Source organism: Cucurbita moschata, unplaced genomic scaffold (genome assembly GCF_002738365.1).
Source record: "Cucurbita moschata cultivar Rifu unplaced genomic scaffold, Cmos_1.0 Cmo_Scf00146, whole genome shotgun sequence".
NCBI lineage: Eukaryota > Viridiplantae > Streptophyta > Magnoliopsida > Cucurbitales > Cucurbitaceae > Cucurbita > Cucurbita moschata.
The window spans coordinates 304-9816 of NW_019268662.1; the positions used below are offsets into that span (position 1 = coordinate 304).

General features: G+C 36.7%; 1 non-coding gene across 1 annotated transcript; it reads right to left on the bottom strand.

The window, feature by feature from the left end:
• Positions 1-4838: 4838 nt before the first annotated feature.
• TRNAL-AAG lies at positions 4839-4919 on the bottom strand. Its single transcript has one exon. It is a non-coding gene; the product is annotated as a tRNA-Leu (tRNA).
• Positions 4920-9513: the final 4594 nt, after the last annotated feature.

Below are 9513 nucleotides of genomic sequence, written 5' to 3' on the forward strand. Positions count from 1 at the left end.
CTCGTTTTTTTTTTTTTTTTTTTTTTTTTTTTTTTTTTTTTTTTTTTTTTTTTTTTTTTTTTTTTTTTTTGTTGATCTTTGCACTTTTTATGTAAAATTTTTGTTGATTAATGATGTATCTAGTGTAAGATATAGCACTTTTTCTTGGTCTATTTGCAAGCCATTTTACAAGTCCGAGTAAATTACGATAGATGAATCTATTTCAATCCAGTAAGAAGAAAGATACTACTTGTTAGTTAAATTGTGTTATAATCGTGTATATTCATTAGTTTATGGAATAGTATGTTATATTACCTTAGATTTAAAACATGATGGAAATTATTCAGCATGAACTTTTCAAAGTAGACTAGAATATTCTACTAGTCTTCTATATTAGATCATGAGTTCCTTCATATGCATTCTGACTAGATGAATTACTAAAAAATTATGGTTTTGTAAGTAAGTAATAATTGGTACACAAATTAACTCACTCCATAAAATTTTCCACCACTATTGTGTTGAATAAGCTATATTGATGTGCATTTTTAAGCACATTATCGAGTAATGTAAGTGAAGTTCAAGCTTGTAACACCCCAAGCTCAATCATTATAGACTTACACTTCTTTCAGACAAGCATCCTCCTAACTTTTACAAGTTTATAGTTTCATTGAAGGTCTTCGAGCGTGATTTTAAAACTGGTTCAGAAGGAAAAGATGCTCGGACACATCAAGGAGCTTAGAAAAATTAAAAAAAAAAATGGTAATTTGATGAAAATTTTGGGTCAAAGTCAACTAGGGGCAAAAGAGTAATTTTTCCCCGCACACCACCCTTGAGGGGGTTTAGACAGACCTGCAAGGAAAAGAAAAGAAAAGAAAAGTGAGAGAGAGAAAAAGAGGAGTTAGGGTTTTTAAGAAGAAGAAGAAGAGGAAGGTGGGTACTACGCTCAAATCCGAACATCGAAGCACTTTCGATCTAAGGTCTCCCTCCAGATCTACTCAGAGGATCAAGAGGAGCGGTCTGAGTGTTCGGATCGTTTATTTTCGACAAGAAACGTGCAAGAACTCGAGGTAAGTCCGCGACCTCTTTTGTTTCGGGATTTCACCCTAGATCTGAGTTTTTGATGATTTAGGTCTTAATAACCAATTACAATAACTTAAGTGAGGATTGTTGCAAATTTTCAGAGGAAACACGACAAAAAATTGTGTCAAAATCGAAATCGAGAATTGTCCAACTTCGGTAAGATACTGATTTTTTTTCTGATTTTCGAACACATTTATTAAGGCGTGTGAATATAAAAAAATGCAGTAAAAATATATCTAGATTGAACTTGAGATCTTGAATTTTCGTGAAGGAATTGAGTTAACTCAAGTTATGGATGGGGAGATAGAAAAATCCAAAAAAAAAAAAAAAAATTGAATATGCAATTTGATCGGAATGTGGATATTTATTGAATTCAGGCAATCGACGATGGACACGTGACGGCTAGAAAGGGGGGGAGACGCGTCGAGCAATCAGTGGGACACGTGTCAAACACGCAGTGGAGAAACGTGCCCAATGCCGTGCGCTGACACATGTCCAATCGCTAACCCAAATACCTAAACTGGAAACTGACCCGTGCGTTGTGAATCAACTTGACAACCCGCGGTCCAACCCAAATCCTACTCCAAATCCCTACATGCCATGTGTTACGTCTTGAAAATTCGAAGGGTAAGTTTGTGTCCGTTGGGGTTCGAAGCACGCCACTAGCTACATTGACTGCATTTGTGCCCTGCGCGTGGGGGGACCTGCCAGCGCGTGGAGGTGCATGGATCACCTATTCTCACCCGTTTTCGCTCGGTTCGCTAGTTTTTCGTCCTGATTCCAATTCTAATCCTATTTTACTATGAAATAGATGCTTGCAGAGAGAATTCATAATTTTTGGACTCCCTTACGTCTATTAATCAAGTTCGGGAAGACACACAATAGACTTGTAAGTAACCACTTGGAATTAGGAAGTAATACTGTTAAGGTGCGCTTGGTTTTGCATGCATGCTAAAGAAAATTACTTCTAGGTATCTGATAGTCCCCTTAGGAAGTTAATTATATATTTGATGGATTTGCTACCCTAGTGGAATTTTATACTCAATTTTTTTATGTTTTGTAGAATATCTTACTACTACTTATATTTGTTCATGTTATGTTGGCGGACGAAGGTATTTGTGTATCTGCGCTTCGGGTGATGATGGATGTTATCCCCCGTTGAGCTTGTGTGACTGCATGCATAGTTAATAATACATAAACTCTTGTTGAATGAATGTGTGAACTTATTATATGAATGATAAACAACAGTGTTGAGTTATGCCTAGGGTGTACACTGGATTTAGTTGGGCTCAGATAGGGGACCCTCCTAATGTTGCGTTCAGTGGTATTGTGAGGGAAAATTAGAGAGAGACCCTTAACCCTAGACAGTTATAGACTTGTAAGTCTTGGATGAGTAAATCTGGAAGCCAGGACCCCTAACTCTACAATCTAACTATCCTTGAGATCTAGAGGACCACTTTAGAACCCTGAGACAAAGGGAAAAGACCCCTTAGCTGATAGTAGCTGGTATGGCCTTCGAGGATTCTCCACTTCCCTTTCTACTCTGGTGCGGTACCGTTGAGCTAAGCGAGACGCCAGTTAGGGTGGTGTTACTCAGTGGTAGATCGACTACTCTGCATCGTGGATCTATCTTATGGTAGGATGTTGATCACGCAGGTGAGTCAAGGTTGCCTACATGGCGGGTTTGTCCTTTGGATGGATGTTGACCACGCGGGTGACCTATTCGAGCTGGATTGTACTAGAGGACAAGTTTTATGAGGGAGCACCTCATCCTCAAACGTTGAATACCAGCTCAAAGGTTAAGCTCTTCTACCTTGAACGGTGTATTGAGAGTACTAAGACTCTAGGATCTAGAGTATAGTTGGTGGTTCTCTCCTAAGACTTGAATGAGAATAAGAGCCTACAACTAGGTTGCTTACTGAATATGTTTATACTCACTCCTTCCTACAGTTTTTTTTTTGCAGGTCCGTAAAGTTACAGTTCGTGGGGTGGGGGTGCTCGAGAGCTTGAAAATCACAGAGGGAATGTCGACTTGGGGAGTTTGTCTAGTTTACTTTTGTATAGTTAATATTTATCATATCATGTATCTTGATCCGTTTTCCCCCATTATATACTTTGTTTTTTTTCTTACTTGAATTTATATACCTTGTTTTCTTCCATTATCATGCATTGCATTGTTTGTTGAGTCGCTCCTGGTAATTTCGATGCGTCGAAATTTTGGGAGGTGACAAATTGATATTAGAGCAAGGTTGTTGGTTATGTAGACATTTTTAAATTGAGAGTCATTTATCCTCTATGACTTGGCCAGTCAACACGCCCTCTTGCGAAGAGGTAAGTTGGGGACGAGGGTGATCAGGTTCCCTTCAATTTTTCCGTTTATTATTATTTAAAAAAAAATATAATTATTTTAAAATTTTCATTTTTCAATATAATTTTTATTAAAGATGGTATAAAAAATTCTAATAAATCAATATATTTCATTAAAATATAGTATATATATATATATATATATATAGATGTTTTATCACTATAATTTCTAAAAATTTAAATTTTAAAATTACAACATTCTTCTTAATTATTAAAAAGAGTATAGTATTATTTTGAATAATTTCGACAACTGAAAAAATTATTTTAACATTATATATACTAAAATTATTTTATCACTATAAGTTCAAAAATATATTTACCAATAATATTATGTTTAAAAAATATTTATTAAAATTTTAAAATAGTATTAACACCCTTTAACAAACGGTGTATATTAAACCCGATAGCTCGAACTGACTCAGCTCGAATTATTGGGTTTGAGTTAAGTTTTTGAAATTGAATATGCTTTGTTTGGGTTTCGTGTTCATTGGACAGAAATTTCGCATTGACTCGAACCAAACAAAATTTTATAAAATATATTAAGATAATATGCATATTCTTAGAGTTTCAAGAGTGGTAATGGAGTGATTATAAAAAACTATCTCAATATTTTATACTATTTAAACGCATTATTTATAATATTAATAAACTAAAAAATTTCGTATATTTTATATTATTTTTATTTATAATAGGAATAAACTAATAAACGGTTGTCTTAATAGATTCATTGATTACTGTTTAATAAACGGTTGTCTTATATGTTACTTAGAGTAATGTGTAAACAATGTATAGGGTTGTGTGATAAAGATGACTTAAAGATGAAAACTAGGGGGACTTCATGCATTTTGTGTGTTCATATACATTTGAATACTTTCCTATTTATGATGATGAGTATGAATGTGATTAAAAATTAAAAGAGAAGATTCGAGAGTAAGAATTAATTAAAAATTGGCCCCTTCGCCCACTATGGCAACTCTTTCGGCTTCAACATTGTCGTTGTCCCTTGCTCTAGATTTCCCCTTCTACTTCTTGGGTTAGACATATTCTCACAAGAGCTAAGGCAACATCGTCGCTAAGCGACTATCCCTCTTCATGGGTTAGACATATTCTTTATAAATGTTATGACAGTATGTTATGATAATTGCTAAATCCATCCGTATTCTTTATAAAGGTTTAGGGATCTACATATTAAACATCATCGTATAATTGCTAAATCCATATAAGGACCCTCTCCAGAAATTTCTCAAAATAAATGTTGAGAGTGGGATTTGAACCAACATCGTTTCGGACCAAAACTTTTATCTAGCGCCTTAGACCACCTCGACCATCTCAACTTTGATGCTTGAAAAAAAATTAATCAATCTATATTCTTTATAAGGTATCAAAATATTAAACATTGTATGAAAAATAATTGTTGAGAGTGGGATTTGAACCCACGCCCTTTCGGACCAGAACCTTAATCTGGCGCCTTAGACCAACTCGGCCATCTCAACTTCGATGCTTGGAAAAAAATTAATCTATTAGTATTCTTTATAAAGGTTTAGGGATCAAAAGATAATATAATTATTAAATCTTATTAGAATCTCACAAGAAATTTTTCAAAATTATTATTAAGAGTGGGATTTGAACCCCTATCCTTTCGAACCAAAACCTTAATCTTGCATCTTAGACAAACTCCAAACTTAATAGTCAAAATCTAGACATTAGTATTCACATATTTCTTACAAAGGTATAGGAATGAAACTAGATTAGGGATGGGCTAAAACATTAAAAGAAATAAAATACCTTAGACCAATTTGGTCATCTCAACTCCAATTGTTGAGATTGCTTGAGGGGACGAGAATCAAATATGGAAAAGACCTCGAAATTTAGATGAAGATTTGTGGAGCTTCTATAAAGGTCAAAGCTGGTGATCTTAGAGCTGTTAAAGAGGACGATGAGAGCTTCCTTTTCATGCCCTAAATTTGAAGAGAGTCTACAAGTGTTATGACCTTATACCGTGAATTCACAATGCATGTTGAATTTTTAAGGTTATAGAAGCATGTTTAGAGCATAAACCAATGATATGAGTAAAATAACGAAAAATGCCCTTACTATACCTTCTATGATGTTTTATGGCTTATACGACTAACCTGAAGTTTTATATGACATCTAGTTATGATGTTATGAACCATATAAATGATATGTATTTTTTGTGATAGGAGTAGAACATCACATGCTTAGGTTATACCCTTAGCTTTTTATGATAGACCCTCTAAAGTCAGAACCATGTACTTACAAACCTATGCATTATTTCTAAGGGTATAGCAAAGCCAAGTAAGTTGATTCGAGAAAAAACACATCCACAACCCTGAGCCAAATACAACGCCCAAACAACTAGGTGTCACTAAATATAAGAGATTCAAACGTGCTATATGCCCTCAGTCATCTTAGACCTCCACCTATTCGATACACCATGATCACATGTATATTCTTTTTGTAGGATGTTAGACTCATACTATGTCACGAGGGATGTAGAAGAATGCTTAATCTATTGACTAAAACCAGAATTTGAATTCTGATTTGAGTCCTTAGCATAGGTTTTTCTAAAATTCATGATATTTATCAGTCATGTGACCTAGCTAGTCTTTTTAGGGGAGTGTTTTTAGGTATAGAACTAGAAAGTATAATGTATGCAAAAGAAAGTACACAACCTAACGGGACCCACCTCCGACCTATGCGATACACCAAGATCACATGTTTTTCTCACTTCAATGGGTGGAATGCCATGTCCATATTCTTTTTGTAGGATGTTAGACTCATATTAGATCACGGGGGATGCATGAGAGAATGTTGAGTCGAAGGGGTGAAACCAAAATTGAAATTCTTATTTGAGTCCCGAACATAAGTTTTTCTCAAAGTCATGAAGCTTCTTTTCTAGGAACATAGGTTTTAGGTATTACAAAAAACTGAGATATTCATGATTATAGAACCATGAATAAAACGACAAATTATTTTTTCCGACCCAAATGTTCTGGTGAATGTAGAAGTCAAAGAACATTATGAATCTTTCATCGATCTGATTGATAATTATTTAATGTATAAGTATTTTTATCAAATGCAACTAAAGTTTAAATATTTTTCTTGAAAAAGTGAGATTAAAGTTGAAATTCATGTAGGTAAATCTATAAAAACACTATTATCATATCATAATAACCTTGTTACTAAGATTAATTGATTGACAGTGATATTGTATTCCAACTCTACTTGTCAATATAATTTTGTGAAAATTATGATGTAAGAGAAGAAAATAAGTCCCATTAGAAATGGTCGCATAAAAATCTGAGATATATGCCATTACCAGACTCTTCTTAGGAGATAGAGACTGCATATGAACTTGATTGCCTTTAAAACTATCTATAAAAGAGAGATTTTGGAAGAGTAGTAAAGTTAGTTTATAACACTTTACTAATTAGGATTACCAAATATCATAATCGCACTCTTGTGGCAGCAGGACAACGATTGTGTGACACTTGTTCTAACCCACTGAACAAGTTAGTCATGTGAAAATTGAACTTTGTGGACAATCTTAACGTATGATCGATCCTCGAGTCACATTTAAGATAAACTATTTCATAAAAAGTGAGAGAAGAAATGAGTTGAAAACAACTGGAAAGAAAGTAATGATATATGCTAAAAGCAAATAAGCAACAACCACAACTTTGATGGCGTATAACCTGGTAGGAAGAATCGACAACTAGTCACATCCTCTATAGTTGACAGCAACATACCTTCGACAAACATGACTGTGACATCCTTACCTACTCAATTGGTTGATGTCTTTGTCAACCAACCCTTTGCGAACTTAGCAATGTAGGATAAGGTTGACTTCAAGTCTCTCTATGCGTTTCTAGTTGATCTCAAATTAAAGAGCCTCTTCTAATCTACCAAGAACTATTGAAAATCACTTCTTGGTTCGTCAACTCTTCACGTCTTATCAGCTAGAATCTCTCCTACTTCCTTCGTAGCAGGAGATCATACTGCCTTCTTGTGCCTAATGTCTTCCTGGTCAGGATAGTAACACTTCAAGTTACTAACATGGACAACAGGGCTAGTATGCATCCATAAGAGAAATTGAATCATGTATGATGTCTTCCCGACCTTCTTATGACTTCGGCTGATTCATAGTATTGTTGCACCACTTGTTAGTTTTTATTGCTTTGAAATCGAAGTTGATATAATCTTAACGTGATTAGAACTCTTTCTATTTTAGAATTGTTGTGGCCTACATTTTCTATCAGATCTTCTATTCATTCGTTTAAATTTTTTCTTAAATAAACACACCCTTCAATTAAAGTGTTGGTTTGGGATCTCTCTAGCATTCAGGTGATCACTGTGATCATATGAGCCTTGGTTGGTCTAATAAATACATGCAGCTATACTACCCCTGTAGTGCCATTTGTGAAACTGAGTGTAGAACTCCGTTTTAGCATGTGAAATGCATGAATGCCATTTTATTCGTTTGGCCTTTGTTTAATTGTTTTTCATTTCGATTTTGATTTTGATACTAACCTTATTTTTATGTTAATTAGGTTTTACCAATGAATTTTTGTAATGGAACCAAAATAAATAAATAAATAAATAAATGATGGTCGTCGGCAGAGCCGAAAACTCCGGCGAACGCCGTAGTTTTCGCTCGCACACGACCCACAAAGGGCAGCCAAGGGCTGGGATGCCACAAATCGCATCCCCGACTTTTAGCCACCCTGAAAGAACCTGCAAAGAAACAAAAATGGTGAGGAAAAAGGAGAGAGAATAGAAAACCGACGGAACTCCGGCGAAACCGAACCATACAAATCGACGTCGAAAACTCCCATTTCACACCACAAAAGTAATCCCAGAACCCTTTACACACATCAGGAGTAGGTTTTAGACGAATCCCGTACGCTGAACACTGTCGGCAAGGAAGACGGAACGGCGGACTTCCGAGCTTCTCTAGATCTGGGAGTGCGAGGCCCTTACCAATGAAATCTGTACGAAAAACGGGGTTAGGGTAAAGGATAAGCTCGGGAACGGGAGAAAAAAAATGGAAAAAGGACATTGGGACGACGTTGTCGAGGAGAGAGAGAGAGATCGCCAGAAAATCGCGCAGGCAGTCGGTCGTATAGGACAAAGTCCGACCCGAGATACGAATCCAGAAACCCGAACCGAACCCCGTCCCTTCGGTCAGCCCAGAACCCAGGTTACCCGCAGCCCAAACACCTGGCCTTCACCCGCGCGCCGGCCCATCACCGCGTCGCCCGTTAACCGCATTCGGCCCGAGACCTGAGAGCGATCCGTTAACCCACGCCTCGACTCGAGACGCCTACACGCGCGTCGCTCTCTGATTGTGCCACGTGCCACGTCTGCAGCGCGGCTCCTCTCGGCTCAGGCGGCTTCATCGGCTCAGCTGCGGCTCCTTGGCTCCGGCGGCTTATTCGGCTTGGGAAACCTTTTTCTAGCCCGTTTGACACCGTTCTGACCCTCCCGGACCTGGTTTCGGCCCTGTTTAAGGTAAAAGGGAACATTTTAAGGTCGTATTTCACAAATTCCAATTGGGAATTTATTATTATTTGTGGAATACTAACGGAAGTGACTCATGAACCAATAGGAACCAACCACCAATGGAAGGGTAGAACGTCCACGAGGAGCTAGGAGCTTACGTTATATTCTAGGGAGTACTTCGGCTAAGGTCTACCAAGTAAGTGGCTCACCCATTGTAGGTTACGCATTAATTGCTGTATGTTGGCATGTGCCCGTGGTTATGCACGTGCCATTAAATTGTATGCTAGCTTAATGTGCTTAAGTACGAAATCATGTGAACGTGAATGTATGTTATTTATGCTGCTTAGTGGATGTGATATGAATGCATGTGACGATGTGTGACCCGTGTACGATTATGACTTTTTGTATGAGTATGAGAATGTGATTGAATGAATTGCATGACATGAAATACGGTAAATTGCATGATACATAACCCCGCTAGGAATATGTATGATATGTAACGAAATGAGAATGAGAATGACATGTAAGCATGAAAACGTGACACGGGGTTATGCTCATTAAATG